This window comes from Mus caroli, chromosome 1 (assembly GCF_900094665.2).
Source record: "Mus caroli chromosome 1, CAROLI_EIJ_v1.1, whole genome shotgun sequence".
NCBI lineage: Eukaryota > Metazoa > Chordata > Mammalia > Rodentia > Muridae > Mus > Mus caroli.
Window position 1 is genome coordinate 69,471,764 of NC_034570.1, and position 9,677 is coordinate 69,481,440.

The 9,677-nt window shown below is 42.0% G+C and overlaps 2 long non-coding RNA genes across 2 annotated transcripts in view; one reads left to right on the forward strand and one right to left on the reverse strand.

The window, feature by feature from the left end:
• The first annotated feature begins 3,551 nt into the window (after positions 1–3,551).
• Positions 3,552–9,677, forward strand: part of LOC115030375 — a 36,605-nt gene continuing 30,479 nt past the window's right edge. The window contains exons 1-2 of the long non-coding RNA XR_003835962.1: positions 3,552–3,606; positions 4,697–4,907. This is a non-coding gene — a long non-coding RNA (uncharacterized LOC115030375). The remainder of the gene's footprint in view (positions 3,607–4,696; positions 4,908–9,677) is intronic.
• The window catches only part of LOC115030374, an 8,372-nt gene continuing 6,776 nt past the window's right edge, over positions 8,082–9,677 (reverse strand). The window contains exon 3 of the long non-coding RNA XR_003835961.1: positions 8,082–8,180. This is a non-coding gene — a long non-coding RNA (uncharacterized LOC115030374). The remainder of the gene's footprint in view (positions 8,181–9,677) is intronic.

Sequence of the window (9,677 nt, forward strand, 5' to 3'; positions counted from 1 at the left end):
CAGTTATCCACCTGAAGAAACACATATGGTACAAAGCATATTGTTTTTGGAAATAGGAGCTTACTCCATAGCTTGGGTTGGCCTTGAACTTGTGATCGCCATGCTCCTTCTGCCTTACTGATGGTGTACACCATGACAGAAGGCTATAAGAAAGGTTTTAATGCAAAGGCACTGTGGCAAGGCCTTTTGCATCCTCTAAGCAAAGCAGGACTGCCAGTCAAATATTCCATTTTGAAAGCACACCAGTGGGTGCAGTATTGGACCTTATGACCAATTTAGCTGTCAGGGTCTAGCAGTCATCATCCTAGAACACGAGTTGTGATCAGGTCAGATGACCTGCCTTCCTTTCCTGGTTGCTAAAGGATTCTTGTTCTTAAGTAGTTCGTGAATGAGGCTTTAAAGATGATGGGAATGAATGTTTGTGGAGGTGTTGCTTCATATACATAAAGAACCCATGAGCTTTGGTATCTATGAGGATCAAACAGGTGATCCCGTGTGTGTGTGTGTGTGTGTGTGTGTGTGTGTGTGTGTGTGTGGCCGTGCATATCTGCACACAGATACACATAGATGTGAGAACATAGGCAGTTTGCAATCATTTAAAACTCTTTCTCTATAAATGATTTGTACAAAATCTTGTACTAAAAACAGTGCATTGAAATTTATTTGTTAATGGAAAAGCAGAATATGTAGACATGTCTAGGTTTGAAGAAACAGGGTCGTGATCAATAAACCATGTCTTATTTATTTTTCATCTTCTTTATTATTTTAGAGTGTAGTCTTTTAGAAAAGCATGCACATTCTGCGTGAATAGTTTCCATCTCTGTGTTTAGTTTAGACTCTGGCTGATGTTGTGCGTGTGAAGCTGATCTGCTTCAAGTCTTTCACTTCATAGATGATGAGACAGGTCCAAGAAGGGGAAGTTATTTGACAAAGCTGCCAAGGAGATGCGTAGGAAATATGGAGCTAGACATTCAACCTGGGACTTCTTTTTAAACTCTTGGTCTGTTCTTCACTTTCTAAGAGTGATCTAAAATGTCTTTCAAACTTAGACATGTCTTTATGCCTCATATGATCAGTAGCTTTCATTGTCAACTTGACACAGTCATTTGGTAAAAAAAAAAGTCTCCATGAAGAATTTTCTGTATCAGTTTGACTTGGGAGTGTACCTGTAGGGAATTGTCTTGGTTACCTGTAGGGAATTGTCTTGGTTACATTAGTTGATGTGGGAAGAGCCAGTCTACCATGAGCAGCACCATTCCCTGGGCTTAGGTCTTCGAGTGTATTTCATGAGAGTAAGCTGAGCACTAGCAAGCATGCATGCTTTCATTTCTTTCTGCTTTTGACTGTAGCTGTGATGTGAATAGTTGAATAGTTTCCATCTCTGTGTTTAGTTTAGACTCCAGCTGATGTTGTGGGTGTGGAGCAGGAGCTGATCTGCTTCAAGTCTTTCACTTCATAGATGAAGAGACAAGAAGACAAAGTTGCCGAGGAGATGAGTAGGAAATATGGAGCTAGAAATTCAACCTGGGACTTCTTTTTAAACTCTTGAACTGAGAGTTTTTAAACTCTTAACTGTTTTAAATTCCTGCTGCCTTGGCTTCCCTGCTATAATAGGCTCTAAACTGCTATTATGAGCTAAAGAAAATCTGCTCCCCCTAGCCATTTTTGTTAGAATGCGTTATCACAGCAACAGAAATGAAACTAGAACAAAAAAATGCCATAAATAATACTGTTTCATATTTGTAATCATTTTATAAATATTTCTAGAACACACACATATAGTCACATATGTACATACATACATACATACACACACACACACACACANANAGAGAGAGAGAGAGAGAGAGAGAGAGAGAGAGAGAGAGAGAGAGAGAGAGAGAGAAAGAGAGAGAGAGACTTAAAACAAGAAGAAAAGAAAGGAAATGTCAATACCATATTGCAATAAATGGGCAGAGTTGAGATTCTAACCAAAGACTTGGGATTCATCACCTTGCCATGCAGGGAAATGACGAATACATATTGAAGGATGCTGACTAGAAACGATTTCTTGATCCCTTGAATGCTTAGAGCTTCTAGGCCTGCTGATGTGTTTCCTGCTCATGGGGGAATCTTCTAGATCACTGAGGTGTGTCTTCCAACAAGATGGTGGCAGCTACTTAGTGGAGGCCAGGCAAGCCACAGCTCCATTAAGTGCTTCTTCATGTGACCTAGAAAATGCCTGTCTCAGCAGATGTCTGCTCAGGAGTGTGGGGGCAGCCTTTGCAAGCCCTTCTTTATCCCTGGGATCTGGGGGTGCAGAGGATGGCTCCTTTTCAAAGGCAGAGGGAGGTACAAAAAAGAAAAAAAAACAGTCTAGGTCAGTGTGAAAGGCAGGTAGGTAGAAGATCAGAACTGAGAGTAACTTTGTCTTTATTGATTGACTTCACTTTCTGGAATGTTCTAAGTGCTCCCACAAGGCCTCTCCTTTGGAATAGTTTCCTTATTTTAAGAGGGAAGAGATCTGTTCATTGGTGGCTCCATCTGAGTCCTACACATTTGCAAGTGGACATGGTTAAGAAGTGGAACAGCAGCTTTTGCCAAGGCAAGCTTTTCTCATCAGTTCAGTGGTCATGTAGGGAAGAGGACCAACTCCAGGACTCAGGGATGCTTACAGGGAAGAAGGAAGCCCAGCCCTGAATTCTGAAATTCATCATCTGATCATAGGAGTGTGTGTGTGTGTGTGTGTGTGTATGTGTGCTCACTTAAAGCATTTGCTTATGCGTGGCCGTTACACGGCAGTGCGGGGGGCTTGAATTCAATTAGACTAGAACAATATTTTTTAAAATTAGCAGACAGTTCCATCTTCAGGGTTGGGACAAAGAAAAGAAACATTTCCTTTGTTCTTTCGGGATAGTTTGACATCTTTTAGATTATAGCCTGTGATTCCGGTAGTGTTGTTTCAATCCACCTAGCTTCCTGTCCCTCTCAGATCTCAGGCGACAGCTGAAGGGGAAATGAGCATACTCTCCAATGCAGCCTTTCTACATGAGAAGCAACCAACCAGGCAAACAACTCAATAAACCAACACTTAAAGACTCTAAACATCTCTATCAGTATTAAACAAGATCAATTTGTGGGAGTATGTGTTGGGAAATACATGTTTTTCAAATTCAAATGCAGTGCATGTATTTATCTGGCAATTTATGGAATTATTAGCACACAGCTAAACATAGCTATACATAAAAAGGGAAGGGCCCACCTCTGTATCCCCAGTGGGCTTCCCCCTCAGGTCCTGTTCATGAGTGACACTACTGTGGGTCTAATTCCTGCCAAGCTTATGGGTGACTAGAAGGGTGATCACATACAGTCCCTGTCTCTGACCTTAAATGTTTCCCTGGGGGACATTCTAGAGCACTGGCTCTCAACATTCCTAGTGCTGCTACCCTTTAATACAGTTCTTCATGTTGTGGTGACTCCAACCATAAAATTACTTTTGTTGCTACTTTACAACTGTACTTTTGTTACTGTTATGAATTATAATGTAAATACGGTTTTTTTCTGATTGTCTTAGGTGACATCTGTGAAAGTGTTGTTTGACTCCCACGAAAGGGACACAACCCACAGGTTGAGAACTGCTGTTCTTGATAGAACTATTTAAGCACTGGTCTGAGCATGGGGGCTTGGAAGGGGGATGTGAAAATCTAAACATTTGAATGAGAGTTATGTGCTTAAAGTCAGGAGGAATACACGTGAGGTGATGACTGCTTGGATGCCAAGGTTAGATGCATGTATCTGTTTTGATGGAGTTGCCCACCCCATGGTAAAGGTGGATAGCATCATCAGAGGCATAGAAGAGTCTGTAGGCCAGTCTGCAAGGCAGGGGCAAGATCAAGTGCATAGGCATGATGGGATAGAATGCTTCCATTCTTCTTCCTCTATGGGGAACATCTGTGAAGAAAGACATACCCTGTACTCCTGCATGCTGGAGGTGGAGGTGTTCCAGAACACCTGGCCACCTGAAAAGCTTTGTTCTGACAAGAACAAAACTATTCCTGGTACTGAATTTTGCTTAAGAACCTGAGAGTCTTACAAAGAAAACTCATAAGATTGCTAGTGTCAAGAGAATGTTGAGTCTGAGCCAACTGGATTGAGAATCTAGGAATCTAGGTGGGCGCAGACACTGGGCAGTCTGTACTTGGTCCTGAAATTCTTGCAGCATCCCTGGGGGGGGGGTTTGATGTGCTTAATGCTGTGCACATGTGGCCTTGTCCTCTTGTATCAGTGAGACAGGGTCTCATTATGTAGTCCAGGCTGGCCTCAACTGGGGACCTTTCTGCCTCTACTTCCTAAATGCTGGAGTTTTAAGCCTGTCATCCTTGGCTTCTGGTCATACCCAAAGCTGCAAATAATATCCCTATTTTGACTCCAATGATTATAATATGTGGGGGTAATGGGCTCAAATTAAACCAAATACAGAGGCTAGGAAAACAGCTCAGTGGTACATTGTTTGCTGGGCACGCTTTAAACCATGGGTCCAATCCCCAGCATCTCCAACTAAATATAGAAACAAGGGCTACTATACTGTCTGCACTCCGAGGTCAACTAAGGTATTATATAATGACTAAACTCCAAATGAACCGCATTAAAAAAAATCTAATAAGTTAATTCCAGTCAGAACTAAGATAGTGCTGTTTTTAACTTTCTATTTTGACAGAATTTCAGAGTTACAGCTAAGCAGCAAGAACGGCACAAAGTTTTTTCCTGCCCGCTCCATCGAGAGACTCCAAATGTTACGGCTTTTGTTCTCCCTCCTCTGTTTGACTGTCTGAGAAAACGCCGTAGACACAATGGCTCTTCAGAATGTATTTCTTGAAATCAAGGACACCCTATTGCACAAGTGTGTTTTGGTCACTAATCTCAAAAAGGTAACATTAACAGTGTGATTATTCGATCCATAGGCCCCAACTATTGCAGTCGGTGGAATTAATATAGGGATACTATTTGCAACACTGGGTATGAGGAGAAGCCAAGGGTGGCCAGGCTTGCTTGCAATTCCAGCATTTAGGAAGTAGAGGCAGAAACTCAGCCTTTACAGGAAAACACAATCGAAGACCTTCCACTGTATTTGTGGTTGCCTCTCTGTGCCCTTTTCGCCCTGTAGGGTTGGCCAGTCTTTTTAAAAAGCAGTGTCTGTTTACAAGCCACAAGAACAGATGAAAGGAGAGAATTAAAATATCAGGAAGGTCTCCAGTATTCTTTTAATCTTTGTGATTCATACAAATAAAACCTGTTCAAAGACTACATTTCCCAGACTATCTTTGGACAATGGGAAGGAAGTGATGGAGGAAGTAACAGCAAGGACTTCTAGATCAAGTCCTTAAGGGGAAAGAATAGGCTTTTCTTATATCCTATTCACATATATGATCTATCTATCTATCTATCTATCTATCTATCTATCTATCTATCTATCTATCTATCTATCATATGTATGTGTGTTTCATATATATGTATGTATATATGTGTATATATATTTGAATATATTGGGCACATGTATGTGTGTGCAGGTGCATGTGTGTGTGCACGCGTGCACGTGTGTGTGTGTGTGTGTGTGTGTGTGTATGATTGCCTTAAGTCGACTTCAGTCTTCAGTGTCTTCCTCCCCTGCTCTCTACCTTATGTCTTAAGGCAAGGCCTCTCTCTGAGCTGGTACCTTGTGGTTTCTACCAACCTGACTAACCAGCTTGCTTTCGTGACTCTCTGTCTCTGTCTCGTCTCTTAGGATTACATGTGAGCCCCAATGTCTGTTACATGGCAAGTGCTTTATCCACTGGTCCATCTCGCTAGCCTTTAGTTCCTTAGCTTCAGTGTAGGATAAGGATCTGACGGGTAGTAGCAGGTATTCAACTTGGATCAAGGAACTGATCATGGTCATTAATACATGTCAAGCAGCCCCTGCAGCCCTTGGCTTCCTCACTCAGCCACTTCTCTACACCTTCTCTAAAATGGAACCACTTACCAAACACAGTTACTCAACGGGTCTCACACTTTGAAAAAGGAAATTAATTAATTTTTAGTAAATATTTGCATTTTTTTAACACGAGGAAAAGAAATATATCAGATCTTGCGTGAGACAGTATGACCCTGGGTCTCTTCCATACAGCAGCTGTACAGTGACCTGACCCAGACATTTGTTGAAATCATTATTTAAGGATTTGCTCACATCTCTGGGAAACAGTCTGGCAAAGCCGAACAAGAGCCTGGCAGTGTAACAGTGTAACAATGCAACAATCTAACAATGCAACTATGTAACAATGTGGCTTACATGTGGGTGATTTCATGCTAGTAATTTCATGAGCCTTGAAGATTCGCCCCTTTTTTGCTCTTATTTGTGTTTTTTTTTAAAGTCATTACATTTTCTCATTTGCATTAGAGTCAGTCAAAGTTTATTTTTTTCCCAAAGTTACAAAGCTTTCTTTGTTATGCAAATTTAGCCTTAGAGGGAAATTTTGGTTTAAAGATTTGCTCCTGCAATTTTAGCACGATGGCATCAGGTGGCAGTATAGGTGTGGTCTGAAAAGCTTCTCTGACTGCTTCCCTGGAGACCTTAGCATGGGTTCTTCCCTTAATGGGATGATCTGTCCCCTTAAACAGAACGAAAGACCCTGGGCACATGCCTTTAATCCCAGCACTTGGTAGGCAGAGGCAGGCAGATTTCTGAGTTCAGAGGCCAGCCTGGTCTACAAAGTGAGTTCCAGGACAGCCAGGGCTACAGAGAAACCCTGTCTCGAAAACCAAACCAAACCAAAACAAAACAAAAAAAGAACGCAAGACAAACTGAAGAAAATACACAGAAACTAGAAAGGAAATATTCCTCCTTCCCTCCTTCCTCCCTCCTTCCCTCCCTCCTTCCCTCCCTCCCTTCAATACTGAGTGAGGCTCAAACCCAGGGACTCTAGCATGCTAGTCAAACTCTACCACTAGGCCACACCTCCAGACATATTCTCTGTTGTTTCTTAGAGGGCCACTCTTACTCATTTTTTCTTAATTGCTTTCTTCAGTCTGGCTGGGTTGCTTCTCATAGCCTAGAGATCATAAATAGTTTTTCTGGTTAACTAAAAAAGACTAACTTTTAACTCTCCCTAGCTGCTTGTTAACTGTCTCTTTATTCCTAAAATCTTTGTATGAGAGAAGAAATCATAAACCATAGCTCTTTAAGTCTATTAGCATTTCTCCTGAAAGTACAAGTGGAATTTTGTCACATATAATCCTTGCCCACATTTCCCTTTCTGTAAGCTCACACACAGTGAAAGACTTCCAGACCTAATCTGCATATGCCTGAGTTTCAGAGTCTTCACGCTGGACATCTGGGCTACCTCAATTAACATTCAAAAGATGTCAATGTATAGAAGTCAAGGGCAGAGCTTTGGCAGATGTGTGCTGTGTAGGTGAAGACCGTCATCTCCTGTGAGAAGAAACTTTATGCTTGGCCAGGGACAATGTGACTATGTCAGCAGAGACTGTCTGTATTGGCTCTAAGCGGGAGGAGAAATCGGGTGTGCTTCTGCTGGTGACCTCCTTCCTATGCCTACAGAGGTGTACATGGGACTTGGGGGCATTCGCTCTGTGATGAATTTCACTTAGACTTACCCATGCCCCTTGGACTAGACACAGCTGTGCCTGTGTGAGGAGCACAGAACTTAGGACTCTGAAAGCATGGCAGAGATTAGAATGTAAAGGAGCAGCTCTTTGTCCTGCCCTGGAGCATCTGTATCCCTGGGCAGTTGCTCCCTGTTACAGGTGGACTAGAACCCAGAGTCCTATCCAACTTTGTTCACAGCCACCATTGTGGTCCTTTGTTCTCTCTATGGAGGTGATTATAAAATGATACACATACTCATACACATATCAACATTATCCATAGCTTCCTGTATAGTTTCGAGAAAATATGGGCTTGGGATGTAGTTCAGTGGCAGAGCTCTTGCCTAGCATATATGGAACCCGAGTTTGATCTTCAGAATCCAAGACAAAAGCTAGACTGGGGGCCTCCAAATAGACTGAATTATATATTAATGTAACATTTGCTGGGCACTCACCTTCTGTGTGATATTATCCCAGGGATATGGCATCACATATACCAAAAAGCTGGGTTTCCACCTCCATGGGTTCACAGTCTATTCCATAAACACATGTTTAAAGGTCTGTAAAGTAGATTAAAGAGAGATGGGAGATTCTGAGGGCTGGTGAGATAGCTCAGTGGGTAAAGGGGCCTGATGCCAAACCTGGCAATCTGGGTTCTATTTTTAGGACCTACATGGCCCTCTAACCTCCACACATATGCAGGCATGCATATGCCCATGCCCACTCCAAACACACACACACACACACACACACACACACACACGCACACAAATGTAATTTAAAAAGTTAAAAGTATTGATGCTGCCATTTTTCTTTTATTTTAACCATATTACTCACTGAGCTTTGCAATACACCCTTGGTCTTCATTAGAGTTTCCCTTTAATTAAAAGAAGAAAAAAGGAAAGAGAAAAGAAAACATTTGAAGCATGAGACCGAGATTCAGCTCTACTGTGGTTCTGATACCCAAACGGGAAACTCTCTGGAAATAGAAATTCTGCTTATAACAGGAAGCTGTCCTTAAGTGACAGTGTAGCCTCTGGGTAGGACAAGTCTCCCTACATCTTTGTAGTAAGTCAGTTTGTCTAGGCCTCACGGCAATGCTAGGAAGTATCATTTCAATTCCATCCTGCACATGAGAAAACTGATGGACAGGAAAGACTGACAACTGCTCCAAGGCCACACTAGTGAGACAGGACCCACACCCCGTGGCTAAGCTCCAGGATCTGTGCTTTTTACTGTTCTCTATCCACTGGCAGTCTTAGCGTAGGGTGGGGTGGGGTATCTGACAGGAAATATGTCAATTATTCTGGAATTCCACCTTAGTTCAACTTAAATTTTCTTCCATCAATGGCAAATAATGCCTACTGGATAGCCAGGAAATTTCCAAACTGGTGCTTTTTTTTTTTTTTTTTTTTTTTTTTTGGTTTTAACATCTTTATACAACCCAGAGAGGTTCAGGAGCTGCACAATCTTGAGTTATTATGACTTGTTTATGGTAGTTGTTTGTTGGATTGGTGTGGTATGAATTTGTGGGACAGGGCATAGGGCATGCATTTCAACTGTTCACTCTTGCCCTACTCTGGAGCCAGGCATTCACATAATAGGAAACTCATTAGTCTGCTTCTGTTTGTTATAGCACAACACTCAATATAAGACAATGACTAAAGAAAAGGGGCTTAGTTGTCTCAAGCATCAAGAGGCCCAAGAACATGGCACTAACATTTACTTGATTCTTGCCGGTGCTGTCTAGTTACATCATAGCATACCAGATAACATCATGGCGAGAACATGTGCAAGAGGAATGAATGACATGGGATTCAGGAAACTGGGAGCAGTAGATACCAGGTTTGCTTTATTTTAAGAAAAGTAACTTCTTAGAATTGGGAACAAAACACCCATGGAAGGAGTTACAGAGACAAAGTTTGGAGCTGTGTCAAAAGGATGGACCATCTAGAGCCTGCCATATCCAGGGTTCCATCCCATAATCAGCTTCCAAACGCTGACACCATTGCATACACTAGCAAGAAATTTGCTGAAAGGACCCAGATATAGCTGTC